This window comes from Leopardus geoffroyi, chromosome E1 (genome assembly GCF_018350155.1).
Source record: "Leopardus geoffroyi isolate Oge1 chromosome E1, O.geoffroyi_Oge1_pat1.0, whole genome shotgun sequence".
In the NCBI taxonomy this organism is placed as follows: Eukaryota; Metazoa; Chordata; class Mammalia; order Carnivora; family Felidae; genus Leopardus; species Leopardus geoffroyi.
The window spans coordinates 41562768-41582686 of NC_059330.1; the positions used below are offsets into that span (position 1 = coordinate 41562768).

The window sequence follows — 19919 nt, forward strand, 5'->3', positions numbered from 1 at the left end:
CCCCAGGTGATGATAAGACGTTGTGGTCGGCTATAAAAACTCTATACCCCGGCTGTTCGAGACCGCACTCTGGTCAAGAGTGTCGGTCCCGATCAGTTGGCCTTGCCTCTCATTGCAATAAATTTTGTTGTGACTGTCACTGGTGCCTGTAGCATCTGTTTCAGGAGTTGTGTGGATGCAACAGTTTTTGTTATTTTAGAACGAGCAGGGGAGATGGGCAGAGGAAGAGAATCTTTTTTTTTTTTTAATTTTTTTTTTCAACGTTTATTTATTTTTGGGACAGAGAGAGACAGAGCATGAACGGGGGAGGGGCAGAGAGACAGGGAGACACAGAATCGGAAACAGGCTCCAGGCTCTGAGCCATCAGCCCAGAGCCTGACGCGGGGCTCGAACTCACAGACCGCGAGATCGTGACCTGGCTGAAGTCGGACGCTCAACCGACTGCGCCACCCAGGCGCCCCAGAGGAAGAGAATCTTAAGCAGGCTCTGTGCTCAGCACATAGTTAGACGCAGGGCTTGATCCCATGACCATGGGATCATGACCTGAGCCCAATTCAAGAGTCAGAGGCTCAATGAACTGAGCCATGCAGACACCTCTTAAAATTTTTATTTTATGTAGGCTCCATATGCAATGTGGGTCTTGAACTCACAACCCCAAGATCAAGGTCACATGCTCTACCAACTACCCAGCTCCGCACCCCTTTAAGATTTTATTCTAAGGTAATCTCTACACCCAACATGGGGTTCAAACTCATACCCCCAAGATCTAGAGTTGCATGCTCTATCAACCGAGCCAGCCAGGCACCCCTGAAATTTTTTAGCTGACCATTTTCTTCATTTCTAGGCATACCAGACTTAGATTGTTGGCTAGAGGCTGCAAACATGCATGCCTTTAAAGATTGAGAGCATAAGGTGTCAGGGAGATTACTATGATTGCTATAAGCAAGATACTTCCCAATCTCTGGAGTATACTTTGGGGCAAGAGTTCCCAAGACAAAAACCAATCACAATCAAATAAGTCAGAGAGGGGCGCCTGGGTGGCTCGGTTGGTTAAACGTCCGACTTCCGCGCAGGTCATGATCCCACGGTCTGTGAGTTCGAGCCCCACATCAGGCTCTGTGCTGACAGCTTAGAGCCTGGAGCCTGTTTCAGATTCTGTGTCTCCCTCTTTCTCTGACCCTCCCCCATTCATGCTCTGTCTCTCTCTCAAAAATAAATAAACTTAAAAAAAATTTTTTTAAATAAGTCAGAGAAAGACCTTCAAAGGAGTCACTTTTGTTTATTTGTTTGTTTTTGAGAGAGAGCATGAGGGAGGGAGGCAGAGAGAGAGAGAGAAAAAGAGAGAGAGAGAGAATCCCAAGCAGGGTCCATGCTGTCAGTACAGAGCCTGATGAGGGGCTCGATCTCATAAACCATGATATCAAGACATGAGCCAAAATCCAGAGTCACACGTTTAACCAACTGAGCCACCCAGATGCCCCTGAAGGAGTCACCTTTTATTATTTTTTTAATGTTTAATTTTGAGAGAGAGAGAGAGAGAGAGAGAGTGTGTGTGTGTGTGTGTGTGTGTGTGGGAAAGAGGCAGACACAGAATCTGAAACAAGCTCCAGGCTCTGAGCTGTCAGCACAGAGTCTGAAACAGGGCTGGAACTCACGGACCTCGAGATCTTGACCTAAGCCAAAGTCTGACGCTTAATTGACTGAGCTACTCAGGCACCCCAGGGAGTCACCTTTTTAAGTGAAGTACGTTGCTCAGTGATCTCTTTTGTAACTGGATTTCAACTTCCCCAGAAATGTTAATCCAGGCACAGCAGGTGGTGTTGGCCACAGCAAAGATACCTCCATGCTTAGCTAAAAGACAATCAGTTTTATTATCAAGAACAAGTTTGACTAGAGATTCCGGATATTTGTTGGGCAGCTATTGCTTTTGCAATGGATTCTGCAGTATTTTTTGAGAGCTAAAGAGAGATACTTTGTCATAGCCTCATTGGCGCTCATTACTCCTGACCAGGCAAGTAGGGACCTGCCAAAGGAAGTGAATCCTGAATCATGGAAGCCTCCAGATAGGTCCTTTCTAACTTGACAATGTAAATTCAGAGGAGTTGACCAAACAGGTGTCTTAGCTTGTTTGTAAAAAGTTAGGGACACAGATAGACAACCTAAGAGGCATTGCCCAGCTATGTGCCAAGCGTCTAGGCATTCATACACCCAGGGAGAATGATAACCACTGCAGGAAAACAAAACAAAACAAAACAAAACAAAACAAAACAAAACAAAACAAAAAACCGTATTGGGCACAAACCATTTCCATGAAGGTGGTACTGTTAATGGATTCATTCACAGAGATTGTTTCATTTGCTAATCCAAGCAAGGGGTCAGTTAGGTTTTCTCCTAGCCTGAAATGAAAAGTTGTTCTAAATTCCAGAGGTTATTCGTCTTAGCAGTGGCCTGGGAGATAATGGATGATGGTGTTATCTTCCCAGGCCAGTGCCAGAGTAAAGCAAAGAGAGGGAAGAAGAGATTCATGTTTAGTTAAAGTATGAAGTGTTGATCTAGCATCTTGGAAGAAAGTAGTCTACCTTGATGTCAGCTACTTCTCTTCCTAATTTGATTTGGAGATCTCCAACTTTTGTACAGGACCAGATCTCAGATGTAACCTTCTTCAGCCATGAGACGGAGATTCAGGTTTTAAGTCCCTGATATTTGGCTGCCATCTGGGTTGTGACAAAGACCAGCTATATACTCCCATCCGAGGAGACTCAAAACAGTCTTTGTTCTTAGCGATTCCAAATCAGAAGGGTAGGAGGAAATTGGAAATGTAAATTTGGTGAGTCATAGCCAGATATTTGAGGAAACTAGAGGAATTCAGGATCAAGTCTAATTTACAGATAGATAAAACCTCAAAAACAATTAACAGGATTTAAGCGAATATAGACAGGGGTACTTGGGGTCTAAAGTTCAAGCCCCTCTTGGGTATAGAGATTACTTAAAATAAAATATATTAAGGGGCACCTGGGAAACTCAGTTGGTTAAGCCTCCGACTCTTGATTTCAGCTCAGGTCATGATCTCACAGTTTGTTAGTTCCAAGCCCCTAATCAGGCTCCACACTGACAGTGCAGAGGCTGCTTGGGATTCTCTCCCTCTCTTTGCCCCTCCCCCACTGATCCTGCTCATGTCCTCTCACTCTGTCAAAATAAATAAACTAAAAAAAAAACAAAAAACAAACAAAAAAACCCCCAAAGAACCACTTTTTGTTTTCTGTGAATTGTCTGTGCCTGGCCTTTGCCCATTTTTTTTTTCACTATATGGTTTGTCTGTTATAATTATTTGCAGGAGCTCTTTATATTTTAGAAAAAAAGTACTTTTTCTGTGGTCTGGGTTGCATATATTTATTTTATTTTATTTTTAATTAAATTAATTTAAATTTAATTTCATTTACTTATTCATTGTTTAACTTCCATCCAAGTTAGTAGCATATACTGCAAAATGATTTCAGGAGTAGATTCCTTAATGCCCCTTACACATTTAGCCCATCCCCCCCCACAACCCCTCCAGTAACCCTCTGTTTGTTCTCCATATTTATGAGTCTCTTATGCTTTGTCCCCCTCCCTGTTTTTATATTATTTTTGCTTCCCTTCCCTTATGCTCATGTGGTTTGTATCTTGAAGTCCTCATATGAGTGAAGTCATACGATATTTGTCTTTCCTTGACAGACTAATTTTGCTTAGCATAATACCCTCTAGTTCTATCCACATACTTGCAAATGACAAGATTTCATTCTTTTTAATTGCCGAGTAATACTCTATTGTATATATATGTATATGTACATATATATGTACATATGTACATATACATATATATATCATATATATATATATATATATATATGATATATATATACCACATCTTCTTTATCCATCATCCATTGATGGACATTTGGGCTCTTTCCATACTGTGGCTGTTGTCGATCGCGTTGCTATAAACATTGGGGTGCGTGTGCCCCTTCGAAACAACACACCTGCATCCCTTGGGTAAATACCTAGTAGTGCAATTGTTGGGTCATAGGGTATTTCTATCGTTAATATTTTGAGGAAACTCCATTCTGTTTTCCAGAGTGGCTGCACCAGTTTGCATTCCCAGTAGCAGTGCGAAAGAGATACTCTTTCTCCACATCCTCGCCGACATCTATCGTCGTCTGAGTTATTAACGTGAGCCATTCTGACAGGTGTGAGGTGGTAACTCACGGTGGTTTTGATTCGTATTTCCCTGACGATGAATGTTGTTGAGCATTTTTTGACGTGTCGATTGGCCACCTGGATGTCTTCTTTGGAGAAGTGTCTATTCATGTCTTTTGCCCGTATCTTCACTGGATTATTTGTTTTTGGGTGTGGAGTTCGATAAGTTCTTTATAGATTTTGGAGACTAACCCTTTATCTGATATGTCATTTGGACATATCTTCTCCCATTCAATCAGTTGCTTTTAGTCTTGCTGATTGTTTCCTTTGCAGTACAGAAGGTCCCAGTAGTTCATTTTGCTTTTGTTTCCCTTGCCTCCGGAGACCTGTTGAGTGAGAAGTGCTACAGCCGAAGTCAAAGAGGTTTTTGCCTTTTTCTCCTCTAAGATTCTGATGGTTTTCTATCTGACATTAAGGTGTTTCATCCATTTCCAGTTTATTTTTGTGTATGGTATAAGAAAGTGGTCCAAGTCCATTTTTTCTGCATGTTGCTGTCCAGTTTTCCCAGCACGATCTGCTGAAGAGACTGTCTTTGTTCCATTGGATACTCTTTCCTGCTTTGTCAAAGATTAGTTGGCCATATGTTTGTGGATCCGTTTCTGGGTTCTCTATTCCGTGCCATTGATCTCAGTGTCTGTTTTTGCAAGAGTACCATACTGTCCAGATGATTACAGCTTTGCAATACATCTTGAAGTCTGAGAGTGTGATGCCTCAGCTTCAATTTTCTTTTTCAAGATTGCATTGGCTATTTGGGGTCTTTTCTGGTTCCATACAAACTTTGGGATTGTTTCTTCCAGTTCTATTGAAGAATGCTGGTGTTATTTTGATAGGGATTGCACCAATATTCATTGTTAACCGATTTGTCGTTAATCTCCTGTAACGTGATGTGACACACCTGGGCAGGTGCTGGAAGCAGAGACCGGACAGACCCCGCTCCTGCCCTGGGGGTGCATCCAGCTGCAGACGGGGACTGAGACACTTGCCCGGATGGCCAGAATACCAGGCAGAACAGGAAAGCCAAAGAGAGATGAACAATTGCTTGGGGCGTTCAGATGATAGCAACCCCCCTCTCAGCAAAACCCAATGAGCGAGTATAAGATGGTCTGTCTGATACAGGGGCCCCCGGATGGCTCAGTCGCTTGAGTGTCCAACTTGGGCTCAGGTCCTGAACTCGCGGTTCCCGGGTTCAAGCCCCGCCTCGGGCTCTGTGCTGACTCTCACAGTCAGGAGCCTGCTTCAGATTCTGTGTCTCCGTCTCCCCGTCTCCCTCTGCCCGTCCCCTGTTCATTCTCTGTCTCTCAAAAATAAATAAACGTTAAAAAAAAAATTTAAAAAAAAAAAAAAAAGGATGGTCTGATACACGCATATCTGAACACAGATCTGGGAGTAGGAGGCGCAAAGAGTCCTATGTCGTCAGGTCAGGTGCAAGCGAAGCCCATTATGTATCGTTTCATGTGCACTTCATTCATTCATTCACCAAATTTCTTTCTTTCTTTTTTTTTTTTTTTTTTAGTTTTTATTTAAGTTTATTTATTTATTTTTGGGGGGGGGGGGGAGAGAGAGAGAGAGAGAGAGAGAGAGAGAGAGAGAATCCCAAGCAGGCTCTGTGCTGTCAGCGAAGAACCCGATCCGATGCAGGGCTCCATCTCACAAATCGTGAGGTCACGACCTGAGCCAAAGTCAAGAGTCGGACCCTTAACCCACCGAGCCACCCAGGCGCCCGAAATTTCTTTTTTTCAACAAATATTTCTCTGGTGCCACATGTGTGCTGAGCACTGTCCAGTAGCTAGGGACTAAAAAAGCTATTGATAGGATTCATTCACAGAAAGAAGCAGGAATAGACGCAAGGGCTGGAGCTGGGAGGGATGGTGGGGGAGGGGGAATCCCTCCAGCGGCCCAGCCCCGCCTCCCGAGATGTGGCAGGCCTCCTCCCCGCCCTACACTTTCTACCACCTGCCTTCCGCCTTGCAGGGAGGCTACCACCGGCTCCGGGAAGCCCCTCCCGCAGCCCTGCCGCTCCCCTGACTCAGAAGGAGCTGCTCGACCGACAGATACCAAGGTCGTCTTTGCGCCGGCGTGCGACCAATTTAATACGGTAAGGTCTCGGAGTTTCTAGGGAAAGGGTCTTGCGACTTTGCCTTTCGTCAAGAAGACCCTCCGCCAAGAGGTCCCTTCCACAGGCCCCTCTTGACGGCACCCCCGATCCTCTTTGGTCCCGTCTTTAGTCTCCGTTATGCACAAAAGCGGAGACCGACCGCCCGGCGCGGCTTCGACTCTCGGCGCGCGGAAGCGATCCCGGGGTCCAGTGGGCCCGCTTTAGCCACGCCTCCGCGGGCGGGAAAAGGCGGGGAATTCAAATTAGGAACGGCGTTGGGTGAGCGCGACGAAGCGTCGACAGAAACACAGTTTCTCTTTTAAAAGGTAGAGGATTTAAAAACCTGCACAGGAGCCTACTGCCTAGTGTGGCTCCCATACCAAAGTCCGAGAAGCGAGGGAAGTGAGACCTCGAAGGAGGGTGACCTGGCTCACCGTGAGTGCAATGTGGATGACGGCAGGGCGGTGGCGGGGAGGCGGGCACGGCCGGTATCGCTTCTCGGCCTTTTGGCTAAGATCAAGTGTAGTATCTGTTCTTATCAGTTTAATATCTGATACGTCCTCTATCCGAGGACAATATATTAAATGGATTTTTGGAGCTGGGAGATGGAATAGGAGCTTGCTCCGTCCACTCCACGCATCGACCTGGTATTGCAGTACTTCCGGGAACGGTGCATCCCCCGCTCGGGGGACAACATCTGTGGTGCCTAAGATTAGCTTTCGAGTTTTTTTCATGTTATCCCCGTAAGTACTTGGCTTTGCGTTGTGTTTTTTCCCGGAAGGCCTCGAGTTTTCTCTGCTGGCTGGGGTGTTGTACACCTCGCGGGAGCTTTCCTGCTACCCCTAGTAAGTGGCTTGGGAGAAGACGCGCGGATGTATTTTTTGTCGTCGGTTCTTGGTTCTGCGCAGTACGGGGGGGGGGGGGGTGCTCACTCCCGTGACACGACTTCCACGTGGACCTATCTCTGCTACTCTTTGTTTTTCGTGCTTCTGTGTGGGGCGTGTGGAAACTTAACAGCTGACGTCTTTACAACGGTAGTTCTTTCTTCGATGGAAGGCTGCTAGGAGATCCATCGCGGGAAGCCCATACCCCCATGTGGCGTGTCTCCTGAACCGCGCTTTTTACCTTTTGCCCCGGTAAGACGTTTTCGTAAGCTCATCATCGTTCGTGGTACGAGACGGACGTCGCCACGTAGTGAAAAGCCGAGGCTTCACGGCCCCAGAAGGTCTGTGACCTCTCTTTTTTTTACAACCCCTTGAAAGTGTCTGTTGTTGACGCACACCTTCCAAGAGTGGACCGGGCCAAATGTGGGTGCGGGCTGTAGTCTGCCAACCCCTGATATAAAACACCTTTTTGTCTTGTCACGGAGATGCCTCCCTTCAGGCTTCTTGACAGTCCGCTGCCACAACTAGAGAAAGGCCTTACATTTACAAGTGGCTGTGGCTCGTGACCAAAGTGGAAACGGAGAGTTCCTGCTCACTTGTGTCTCCCGGGTTTTCCATCCATGTTAATTAAGTACATTTGTTGAGCACGCACACTGTACACTCTTCCTTAAATACCTTTGTGTTGGCGGACGTTTCCAGGGTTTCTTCCTTAAACGCGTGGTTCCTGCAGTTTCCCTCCACCTGTCATCACCAGGACTTTTTATGTTTTAGGGCAGATCAGGATTAAAATCTCTGCCAGCACTCAAGAGGACTCATGATTATAACAACTGAATGAATCTAGGGGCGCCTGGGTGGCTCAGTCAGTTAAGCATCCAACTCCTGGTCTCGGCTAGGTCATGAACCCTCGGTTGGTGAGTTTGAGCCCCACCTCGGGCTCTGGGCTGACAGCGCGGAACCTGCCTGGGTTTCTCATTCTCCTCTTTCTTTGCCTCCTCCCCGACTCACATTCTCTCTCTCTCTCTCTCTCTCTCTCTCAAAATAAACAATAAGTAAATATTTTAAAAATTAGAAAAGAAAAGAAAGAAGAATGCTGAAAACTTTCCGAATTCTGGGGGATCATGTAGGGAGAAAAAGTAAATGTTTCATCTTTGTTTACAAAGGTATAATTTGCCAAATTGTCGATAGCTTAAGAGAAAAGATAAAAAAGGTTTCAAAAAAAATCTGGAAACACAAAACATTAAAGAACAAGCAATGAAGTCATAAAAATGATCCTCCTCCTCAACTCATTCAGTCTCATGTAATTAATATTTATTCTACTTGAGTCCAGTTTTTCCATTAGTTGTGGAAATTTTTACCCAGTTCTGTTTTGTGATCTTAGACTTATCAAAACCTTGGACTTGCCGGGGCGCCTGGGTGGTTCAGTTGTTTAAGTGCCGGGCTCTTGAGTGCAGCTCAGGTCAGCATCTCACGGTTTGTGGGATCGAGCCCTGGCATGGGGCTCTGTGCTGACAGCACGGAGTCTGCTTGGGATTCTCCCCCCCCCCACTCCCCCCCCCCCCGCCCTCCCACACTTTCTCTTTCTCTCTCTCTCTCTCTCCCCCCCCGCCTCCCTCCCTCTCAAAATAATAAACTTAAGGGAGAGAAAGAAAGAAAGAAAGAAAGAAAGAAAGAAATTGTACTTGTCAAAGTACAAGGGAACGATGAAATCGGTCCCCATCATGGAGTGTTACCCTCTGATGTAAGCCTGGGCTTACACACCCTCGTGTGCCTGACACCTGGATGGTCTTGAACCTTTGGTCTCAGGACCTTGGTTTTCTTGTCACCAAAGTTAAGCATAGGATGGATGACTCCCAAGGTGCTGGGAGGTCCTGACGCACAGGGGGCGGCGGGGTGGGGGTGTGTGGGGGGGGGGGGGGTCCGTCCCTTAGCTGCTCCCTGCTTCCCCCTGCTGCCCCCAAAGAGAAAAAGAAAATCGGTTCATCGGCTGAGATGATGACTCAGCCCTAGAGGCGGTGCAGTGCAGGTAAAGGAGCAGGCTGCCTGGCAACCCACTTTGGATCTTAAACACCTGGCCAGGCACCCAACGTTCTGCCCTCAGCAGCCAGGTGTCCAGCTCCTTGAATCCGCCCCCCACACATCTGAGTCTGTCTCCCAAGTCTGGTTAGCTTGAAATCTCTTTCTGAAAGTGTGCTTTTCTCATCTGTTAAGTGGGAATCGTGAACGCTGATTGATCCACTTTCCTCAGAAAGTGGATGGGAACGAGAGGACCCGTCAATCGCAAAGACGCAAAACCAACCAGCCAAGAGGAAGGGTCCCCTTAATTCTGTGGGAGGAAGCAGAGCAAGACAGCTGAGGATGTTGGGAGGTGGGGCCTCGGCAGCCTGGATCTCTTTGGATGTAAAATACGATAAGTAACACCTTCTCTTTGGGATTGTTGGAAGACCAAAAGGACAATGTGGGGATTTGCCGTCCCGGCCCACGGTGGGTGCCCAAGGTGGGTGCCCAAGGATGGCAGGCAAGTTTTGAAGCCCGGTTCCTGGGGGAGTCTAACTAGTTTTATGGATCCAGTCTAGCTGGGCATGAAACTTGCTGTCCAGCACACAAACCCTGATAGGGGGCAGGTACTCTGCTGGCCCTTGCAACTGCCTTGATCACGTGTAACTATCCAGGGTTTTCAGGCTGGCTTGGGGCAACACCGCCCGGCCCCGTCAAAGAAATGCAGCGTGAACAGTCCCATACCTCTTGGCTCCTGTCTCTCAAGGAACATGAAAGTGAATCTAATTAATGACCTTCAGGATCTTCTGTGCTTTTTTATTATCCCATCCACAGTTCCTGGAGCCTTCCGGTCACTTACAATTCAAACAAAAGAAACACCAAAAAGTTAGCTCGTGTGTCATGGGCTCCTTTTCTCTGTCTCGGCACCAGAAGGTTCTAGAAACCGTTTGCAGACTCTCCTCAGGGACTCAGAAGGTCAGGGTGAGAGAAGGGTGGAGAGAAATTGGGTTGCATGTATCGGTAGTGAGAGTGGAGATCCTGAGGAATATATCTGCTGCTTCGGCCGGTCTCTCTCCCTCAGTCATCAAGTGCCGTCGCCGAGCACTTCTCAAACGGTCCCGTACGCACACGCACACGCACACGCGCACGCGCGCACACACACACACACACACGCCAGGAGAGTCTTGTTAAGAAGCCCGTGGTCCTGCGTTTCCAGCATGCTCGCGGGACCCCAATGCTGCTGATCTGGAGACCTCGCTTTGAGCAGCGAGACGGTGGTAAAATGTCCACCTCGGGTCTTTGGTATTTTTTTTTTTTAAGTTTATTTACTTATTTGTGTGTGTGTGTGTGTGTGTGTGTGAGAGAGAGAGAGAGAGAGAGAGAATGGGGGGGGGGGGAGGGGAAGAGAAAGAAGAAAGAAGTCCGAGCAGGCTGTGCGCTGTCAGCGCAAAGACCGCCATGGGGTTCAAACCCAAGAACCGTGAGATCATGATCTGAAGGTGAAATCAGGAGTCGGACGCTCACCTGACCGAGCCACCCAGACGCCCCCGGAGTCATTTTTAAAACAGGGTATATGTGACCCTAACGTGGCCAGCCGTTGCTAGAGAAAACAATCTCCCTTGCCCACTGCCGAGTCAGACAGACGGACCGGGTTCTGATGGGAGCCACAGAAGCAAAAGCTTTTGTGTGTAACTGGAGAAAAAGGAGAGGGGAGGAGAATTGAGAGCGGAGGGGAGGGGAGGGGAAGTCAGACAAAACAAAATGGCATGTCTCTCCGACCGGGTCTCTTCAACTAGTTGTGAAAGCTGAGCTGAGGGGACAAAAAAGAACCCGCTGGAGGGGCGCCTGGGTGGCTCAGTCGGTTGAGTGTCCGATTTCGGCTCAGGAGCAAGAGGACAGGGTGGACGTGGAGATGAAGGCAGGGCTGCCGCAGGGCCAGGTAAAAAAACACAGACGCGGTGGGGATTGGACTTGAGGACGCTGTCCTCCTGGGCTGGCAGGGACCCAACAGCCCTGCCAAGCCTGAGGAGGGAACGCTCAGGAGCGCCTGGAGTTGGAGTTGGTGTCCTTGGCGGCAGGCAGGCGGGCGGGCGGGGCAGACACCCTCCTGCTGTGCGTGGGCATCCCCAAGGCTCTGTGGGGGTGTGATGGTAGCTGAATGCCAGCAGAAGAGGACTGGAAGAGCTTGGCAAGATGCCCCTTGCCGACCCAGGGCCCACAGGTGCCAGTCATGGAGTAGGTGTAATACTGGAGAATCAGTTGAATCAAAAATTTTAAGTTTGCTTATTTATGCATATGTTTGTGTTTTGAGTGAGAGAGAGAGAGAGAGAGAGAGAGAGAGAGAGAGAATGAATCCCAAGTAGTCTCTGCACTGCCCATTGAGGGGCTCGAACTCACAAACTGAGATGGTGACCTGAGCCGAAATCAGGAGCCGATGGTTGCTTAACCAGCTGAGCCGTCCAGGCGCGCCTGCATCAAAAATGTTAAAAACAGGTTATCAGAAGAATTTTTAATAGAAAAATCCAGGGGTGCCTGGCGGGCCAGTGGGTAGAGCATGTGATTCCTGATCTTGGAGTTGTTGTGAGTTCGAGCCCCACGTTGGGTGTAGCGATTACTTAAAACTAAAATCTTTTTAAAACGAGAGAGAGAAGAAAAATCCGGAAATATATCTAAATACGTATGAGGACTTTTTTTTTTTTTTTTTTTTTTTACATGATCAGGGTGGCCTCTGAACCTGACAGTCCGTGGGCTATTATTCCATATAGGATGCCGGGACGGCTGGGTAGCCATCCAGAAAAAGTAACGTCAGACTTATACTCCCAATTCCCATACTAGGACTGATACGAAGAAGTGTGATCTGTGCTCGAGGTGGAAATGCAAAATGATGAACAATTTAAAGGACAACGGGCAAAGAATAGAGACGCTCAGTAACTTGACCAAACTCACAAGAAGCCGGTGCGTGAACTGGAATGAGAAACCATTAATTTGCAATGGGAAATACTCCTTTGCGATGACAGAACATGCATGTCTGCCATCCCAGGCACCTCACTGCACAGATCAAGATGCCCCTGAAGTTCCGTGAGGGAGCCCGGTGGGGCGCCTGGCTGGCTCCGTCAGAAGAGCATGGGACTCTCGATGATCTCAGGGTCGTGAGTTCAGACCCCATGTTGGGCGTGGAGCTTACTTTAAATAAATAAATAAATAAATAAATAAATAAATAAATAAATAAATAAATAAGCAAGCGAGCACGCACGCACAAGATGACCAGATAAACGTGGAAGCGAGCAGAAAGTTGGTAGAACGCAGTGAGGGTCATAATTACCACAAGCCAGGAGGTCTGCTGGTCACCTTCCATATGTAGAGATCACATTATATAATATTTATTCATTCATTTATTCGACCAAATATACGAAGTGTCCAGTATATGCCAGGTACTGTCCTAAGCACTGGAAATATAACTGTGGACTATGGAATAAAGAACAAAAACAAACAACAAACAAAAAACAGGTAAGGGAGAACAGGGGCCCTGAGTGGAGGAGGGAAGATTAAGATTATATGCCTGCTGTTAGTACTCTTGCTTTCCAGATGAGGAGCTACAGAGAAGTGAATGGCCTGAGGTGTTTCCCTGTGCTTGGTTCTCACAGATAATACTACGTACCAAACATGTCTTGTTATTGCCTCTTTTTAAAAAAATGTTTGTTCCTTTGTTTGTTTGTTTATTGAGAGAGAGAGGGCGAGCGCGCGCATGAGCGCACGATCGAGGGAGGGGCGGAGAGAGAGGGAGACCGAGGATCCGAAGCAGGTTCCGTGCTGTTGGCGCAGAGCCGGATGAGGGGCTCCATCCAACTCACCGACCTTGAAGATCAGGACCAAAGCCAAAGTGGGGCGCTTAACCGACTGAGCCACCCAGGCACCCCACGTGTCGTTATTCCTAATAATTCTGTCTAATGATTTCTCATCTCATCATCTCTTAGTTTACAGGACAATGGGCAAATGGTTTATTGAAGGCGGAGGGTGAAGCGAGGAAGACAAGGTCCACGCTAGGTCACACTAGGCAAACTGGGTTTAGACGGCTTCCGTCCTGTCCGCCCCCGCACACCTACCTGTGTGTCAGGCTCAGCAACGCTTAGTCTCCTCCTGGGCTGGACACACAAGAATAACTTTTCTCTTGCTTTCTTGCTTTCTTTTTTTTTTCTTTTCTTTTCTTTTCTTTTCTTTTCTTTTTTTTTTTTTTTTTCTTTCCCGTGCTCTTTCCAGGCCCTGGGCTCTTGGCTTCCTAGACCTTACCCAGCCTCTTCCACCAACTAAGCTGTGTGGTCTTGGACAAATTGCTTAACCTCTCTGTCTCAACTGTTCCATCTGTAGGTAAACTTTGCAAGTTTGACCCGAAAAGAAAGCACTGGGCACAAGTCGGACCCAAACAACCAATGTGTCCCTATTGTATTGTGTACTGCCGCTCCGTTGTTTCAGTGTCACAATCGATGGCCCCTTCACTGGTACCTCGTGGGGCCCAGGACCCATATTCTAGACGGCTTAAATTGAGGTCACCTCATTAGCTACGTTTCGTGCTCCCTCGACCCCATTCAGGAAGGCACGAAGGTTTCCCCCTCCCGACCCGGGACACTGAGGCTCGACTGGGGTCGGGTCAAGTAGTTTGCCCAAGAGCCCTGCTGACCAAGGCAGGGTAGCAGCCCTGTTAGGGTCCAGTCTCGGGTCCCAACTTCTCTCTGGAGCCCTTTCCAGGAGACCTCAGCCGGGCGCTTCTCGGTTCCCAGCACCCTGGAGACAGCAAGCCCCGTAGGGTCCTCCAGTGATGACGGGACCGGACGACGTTCTTCAAACTCTGACCACTCTGCTCCAGCCCCCTTCCACACACTCCCCAGTTCCCAGACCCCCGTCCCCACCTCCCCCTTGGTCCTGCCTTTACGCAGGCAAAAGCTTTAAACCAACTGAGAGCTTGGCCTCAACCTAGGTTCTGCTCCAGCCCACAAAGCCCTTCAAGAGAACTGGGAAATGGTGGGCGCGGTTACACCTCGCCGCGCGGAAGGGGCGGGGCATTCAAATGAGAAATGGCCTGTGGGTGAGCGCGACGAAGCAACGACAGAGAACACAATTTCTCTTTTAAAAGGCAGAGATTTAAAAATCTGCACAAGAGCCTGCTGCCTAGTGTGGCTCCCATACCAAAGTCCGAGAAGCGAGGGAAGTGAGACCTCGAAGGAGGGCGACCTGGCTCACCGTGAGTGCAATGTGGATGAGGGCAGGGCGGTGGCAGGGAGGCGGCCACGGCCGGCATCGCTTCTCGGCCTTTTGGCTAAGATCAAGTGTAGTATCTGTTCTTATCAGTTTAATATCTGATACGTCCTCTATCCGAGGACAATATATTAAATGGATTTTTGGAGCTGGGAGATGGAATAGGAGCTTGCTCCGTCCACTCCACGCATCGACCTGGTATTGCAGTGCTTCCAGGAACGGTGTCCTTCCCCCTTTGGGGGGGAGGTAGTACTTGTGGTGTTCAAGATCAGCGTGCGGTTATAAACGTGTTTCGGGTGTTGCTCTTGTGGGTGTTGGGGGATGCGCCCGGCGTTGGCAGTTCCTCCTCTTCTTTTAGGGGCTGGCGTGGACGACGGGCGCCTGTAAGATAGCGCGGAGCCTTGCTTTTTCCGAAACCGTTGTGCTCAGCTGCGTCTTCTGGGCAGTAGCAGCTAAGAGTCAGTTCGCAACGACACCTGCTGTGAGGGCTTAAGTTTCCAAATCCTTGCTTCCAGATTGGACGGGTGTGGAGTCCGACCAAGCCCGACAGGGGATCACCTCTCTTACTACTTCCGTCTCCTGGTCGTGCTCCTGAGTGGGGTCTATGGCATGTAAATGACTGAATACTGTAAGTAGGTGGTTTGTTTGCTTTGTCTTAATTTTAGTGTTTACTTGTTTTTCAAGGAGACTGCGCGTGAGCGGAAGAGGGGCAGAGAGAGAGGGAGAGAGAGAGAGACACCCCCCCCCCCCCGCCCCGACACGGGCCGGAACCCACGAACTGCGAGATCATGATCTGAGAGCCCAAGTCGGAGGCCCAACCAGACTGAGCCACCCAGGCGCCCCAAGTCGGTGGTCATTTCTTAAGCGGAAGGTTATCATCGTAGGAAGTCCATACCTACAAAGTGACATACCTTCTCAACCGTGCTCCCTTTTGCCTTCTGCACAAAGGTGAAATGTTTTCTTAACCTCACCGTTGGTGGTATGAGACCGGGCGGGGGCGGCAGCGGCGGGGGGGCATGCTTTCTCTCTAAAGGGCCACAGCGGCGGGGGGGCATGCTTTCTCTCTAAAGGGCCAGCCACATCGTAGAAAGTTGAGGCTCCACGGGCCCCCAAAGGTCTCTGTGACATATTCTTTCTTTTACAACCCTTTCAAAATGTACGATCCGTTGTTAACGTGCACCTTACAAGAGCGGACCGGGCCAAATAGGGGTACCGGCTGTAGTCGGCCAACGCCTGGTATAAAGTACCCACTTTCTGTCTTGTCAGGGAGATGCTTCCCCTTCAGGCTTCTTGACAGTCCGCTGCCACAACTAGAGAAAGGCCTTACATTTACAAGTGGCTGTGGCTCGTGCCCACAGTGGAAACGGAGAGTGCCTGCTCACTCACTTGTCTCTCCCAGGTTTTCCATTCACGGGAAATACATTTGTGGAGCACCCACGATGTACACACCTTTTTTTTTTTTTTTTTTTTTAAGGTTTTTAAACTTTGTTTGTTTGGAGAGAGGCGGAGAGCACAAGCAGGGGAGGGGCAGAGACAGAAGAGGGGAACAGAGGATCCAAAACAGGCTCTGTGCTCACAGCGGAAAGCCTGATGTGGGGCCGGAACTCAGGAACCATGAGATAGATGATCGTGACCTGAGCCCTAGTCGGGCACTTCACCGACTGAGCCGCCCAGGGGCCCCCACAATGTACACTCTTGATTAAAAAAATACCTTTGTGTTGGCGGACATTTCCAGGGTTTCCCTGCAGTTTCTGTCCACCTGTAATCATCGGGTCTTTTTTTTTTTTTTTAATTTTTTTTTTTCAACGTTTATTTATTTTGGGGACAGAGAGAGACAGAGCATGAACGGGGGAGGGGCAGAGAGAGAGGGAGACACAGAATCGGAAACAGGCTCCAGGCTCTGAGCCATCAGCCCAGAGCCCGACGCGGGGCTCGAACTCACGGACCGCGAGATCGTGACCTGGCTGAAGTCGGACGCTTAACCGACTGCGCCACCCAGGCGCCCCTCATCGGGTCTTTTTTATACTCCTATATTGTTTTAGGGCAGATCTGGATTAAAATCTCTGCTAGCGCTGAGGGGGACCCATGATTATATATAAAAAAAAAAAAAAAAAAAAAAAAGGAATCTAGGGGTGCCTGGATGGCTCCGTCGGTTAGGCGTCCGACGTTTGGTTTCGGCTCAGGTCATGATCTCACCACGGTTGGTGAGTTTGAGCCCCACGTGAGGCCCTGCTCTGACAGGGCGGATCTTGCTTGGGATTCTCTCGCTCTCCGCCTCCCCTGTTCGGTCGCGCTCTCTCGAAATAAATAAACGTAAAATGTTTTAAGGTAAATAATAACAATAAACAAAAATGAATCTAGCTAACAACAGTATCCCTCCACCCAATCCATACACCTCCTTCTACAAAACTGTGTCCTACATGAGGAAAAATATGTGACACCCTCTACTTAAAAAGAGACTTCTTTTCCTCTCATAGGCTGAAACAGAAAGAAGGAAAGAAAGAAGAGACACCCAAGTCTAGAACACCGACCACGTAATTTCTTCTCGTGTTCCTAGTCTGTTGCCCTGTGTCGTTATGTGCCCTTTTATGGGTCCCCTCAGGTCCCAACAGAAATAGCAAGATGTCATCTCTCCATGCCTCCTTAGCCTCATGAGACTCCGAACCTCCCCTTTCCCACTCATTTCTTTTCCTTCTCCCCAAGTGCTAGCAAGTTTGAGCACGTTTGGGACTGGATGGTTGGAGTGTTGCTGATAGAAGGCAGGGGGAGCCAACGAGTGAGTGTTACAAATTGGGGTTTATGCGTTCAGGGAAGATGTCTTGAATGACTGCTATGTGCTAAGACCGAGAGACAGATGCCTAGGTATGAAAGAGGCAGACGGGCCTCCCTACCCCGAGAAACCTTACAGTCCCCGACAGAGAAAGCGGAGCAACCAATCATGGTGGGGTCCGGGATCGTCTCCTGAACTGAAATTTCTAAAACCCCCGCAGAGGATTTCTTCTCATGGGTTGGGCACACCCCGTTGCCAGCAAAGCACACCCTGGGCTAACTGATGCCAGGCGTCCGTTTCTGAGTTCCTGGGAATGGATACCCTACAGTTGAACAGGCAACAGAAAATGGGCAAAGGATAGACAGTCGGCCGGCGCGTTGCGGGGGTGGGGGGTGGGGAGAAAAGCACAGTTAGTTAGTTATAGGCTGACATCTGCCCCCCACCCTGGGGCAACGTCACCCCTTCTGTGCCCCCGAGTCTCCGAGGGGCCAAGGGGCCTGGGCCACCCGCTCATCCCAGAGACCCCAGTATCGAATCTATCCCCTCTGTGGCATCACACCGACGGGACAGGATGAGCTGGGCGGCTGGCGCACCAGAGGCGCCATCAAGAGATACAGGCACTCCGGTGCCCCGCAGTCAGAGAGGGAGGGAAACCCTACAGTGAAAGAAACAGGGCAGCACAGCGTTTAAGGACTCCCATTGTGGGACATCCCCTCCAAAGTCCCGAAAAACTGCTTCCTCTTTATACACCCGCCGCCGCCGCCGCCTACTGAAAGAGAAGGAAACCCAGGGCCCGGTGGGCCTCTGCGGGTTCTGGAAGCAACCCATTCCACACGTAGACACCCTGCTTGGGCTCACGCACCGCGGGACGTGGAAGACCCTCACCTTGGGAGGCGGGTGCGGAGCAGAGAGAGAAGGGCTCTGAAGGCCTGCGAGGTGCAGAGGGGCAGCCCTGCTGTTGGGGCCACAGGATCCGGCAGACCCCACCGTGTTGGCGGCCGCGGGCGGGTCTGTGAAGGCAGAGATGCTGTGTGGGGTTTATGGCAAAACCACCATGGCGGCGAAGGGTCACATGGTGGGGGCCGGGGCGGGGGGGGGGGGGGGGGGGAGGGGCTCCCCTCCCTTCGGGTTCTGGAGCCAGGCCTCCTCCAGGCCCCGGATGCCAGAGACCTCTCCGCCTTCTGAAAAGCAGCTCCTGGCATGCTGCTGGGCCTTTGTAGAGACGGATGCTTACCATGGGACCGTCAGAGACCAGGGCCCCGGACTGTCCATCAGGCCTAAGATGAACGTAGGGTATCAGGGTCGAGCCCGAGCAGGAATAAGAGCCACTGGACAGCCAACAGAGGAAGTGGCCCCGCCGGCCCTTTCTTGGGCACCCCGGACCTGGCACGACGGCACGTGAACAGCGGGGGCTACAGTGGTGGCCGCGGAGGTCGCACACGGGGCCGGCACTGCTTCTCTCGGGGGCCCTCAGTGGGGGAACGGGGGTGGGGGTGGGGGTGGGGGTGGTAGGGGGCTCCATGGGGTACTGGGGCCCGACCATATCTCCTGGCCATTTCTACTGGGTTTTCACATGCGGGGCTCCTCTAGCCGGCTATCTTTGTTTCCAGAGGCCTCCCTTTGACTGGCCAAGCCTTTGTCCGGTTGCTCAGAGCTCTGAGGCCCTCCTTGCCCACACCTGCCTCCTCCCTCTATCTTATTAACCCTCCACCCCCCGCACCCCCAGTCAACCTCCTGCATGCCTCACTCAGTCCCAGCAGCTTCTTTCCAGAGGACCCAATGCCGCCTAGGACTCAGACTCCGGTAGTCCAACTTTTACAAAACATTGGTCAATGTGAATATGTAACGTTCATGTCTGTACAGTTTTAAAAAATGTTTTAATGTTTATTTATTTTTGAGAGAGACAGAGAGCGAGTGGGGGAGGGGCAGAGAGAGGGGGAGACGCAGAATCCTTTTTTTTTTTTTTTAATTTTTTAATGTTTATTTATTTTTTGAGAGAGAGAGAGAGTGAGCGGGGGAAGGGCTGAGAGAGAGAGAGAGAGAGAGAGAGAGAGAGGGAGACACAGAAACCGAAGCAGGCTCCAGGCTCTGAACTCCGAGCTGTCAGCACAGAGCCTGATGCGGGGCTGGCACACACAAGGTGTGAGATCATGACCTGAGCCGAAGTCTGAGGCTTAACCGACTGAGCCACCCACGCGCCCCGGGGAGACACAGAATCTGAAGCAGGTTCCAGGCTCCGAGATGTCAGCGCAGAGCCTCAGGCGGGGTTCCAACTCAGGGACCTTGAGATCATGGGTTCATGACCAGAGCAGAAGTCGGATGGTTGACCGACTGAGCCACCCAGGCACCCCTCATGTCTGTACAATATTTTTAAAAGGGGGCGCCTGGTGGGCTCGGTGTGTAGAGCATGCCGCTCGCAATCTCAGGGCCTCACGTTCAAGCCCCACGTTGGGCATGGAGTCTACTTTAAAACAAACAAACAAACAAACAAAAACAATCCAGAAACAAAACAACAACAACAAAAACGGAAAGGGGAATAAATATTTGCCAGTCAAAACCACAGGCAGGGTTTTTTCTCCAAATTATATAGGAGATGCCAGAATGGGATCAGAAAAAAAAAAAAAAAAAAAAAAAAAGAGGGGCACCTGGGTGGCTCAGTGGGTTAAGCACCAACTTCAGCTCAGGTCAT

At 49.6% G+C, this 19919-nt stretch overlaps 2 long non-coding RNA genes and 2 other non-coding genes across 14 annotated transcripts; all 4 read left to right on the forward strand.

The window, feature by feature from the left end:
- The first annotated feature begins 6114 nt into the window (after positions 1-6114).
- Positions 6115-12716, forward strand: LOC123603777. 11 transcript variants are annotated; one of them, XR_006714995.1, is made up of 7 exons: positions 6115-6331; positions 6462-6766; positions 7370-8126; positions 9424-9709; positions 10045-10185; positions 10292-10487; positions 11931-12716. It is a non-coding gene; the product is annotated as an uncharacterized LOC123603777 (long non-coding RNA). The 11 variants fall into 11 exon arrangements; XR_006714998.1 differs by having other exon boundaries at positions 6117-6331; positions 6658-6766; XR_006715000.1 differs by lacking the exon at positions 6462-6766 and having other exon boundaries at positions 6119-6331.
- On the forward strand, positions 6822-7012 carry LOC123604772. The gene has a single exon (XR_006715501.1). It is a non-coding gene; the product is annotated as a U2 spliceosomal RNA (small nuclear RNA).
- A 741-nt stretch (positions 12717-13457) lies between the features above and the next one.
- LOC123603778 lies at positions 13458-17092 on the forward strand. The gene is made up of 2 exons (XR_006715003.1): positions 13458-15408; positions 16938-17092. It is a non-coding gene; the product is annotated as an uncharacterized LOC123603778 (long non-coding RNA).
- LOC123604774 lies at positions 14502-14692 on the forward strand. Its single transcript, XR_006715503.1, has one exon. It is a non-coding gene; the product is annotated as a U2 spliceosomal RNA (small nuclear RNA).
- Positions 17093-19919: the final 2827 nt, after the last annotated feature.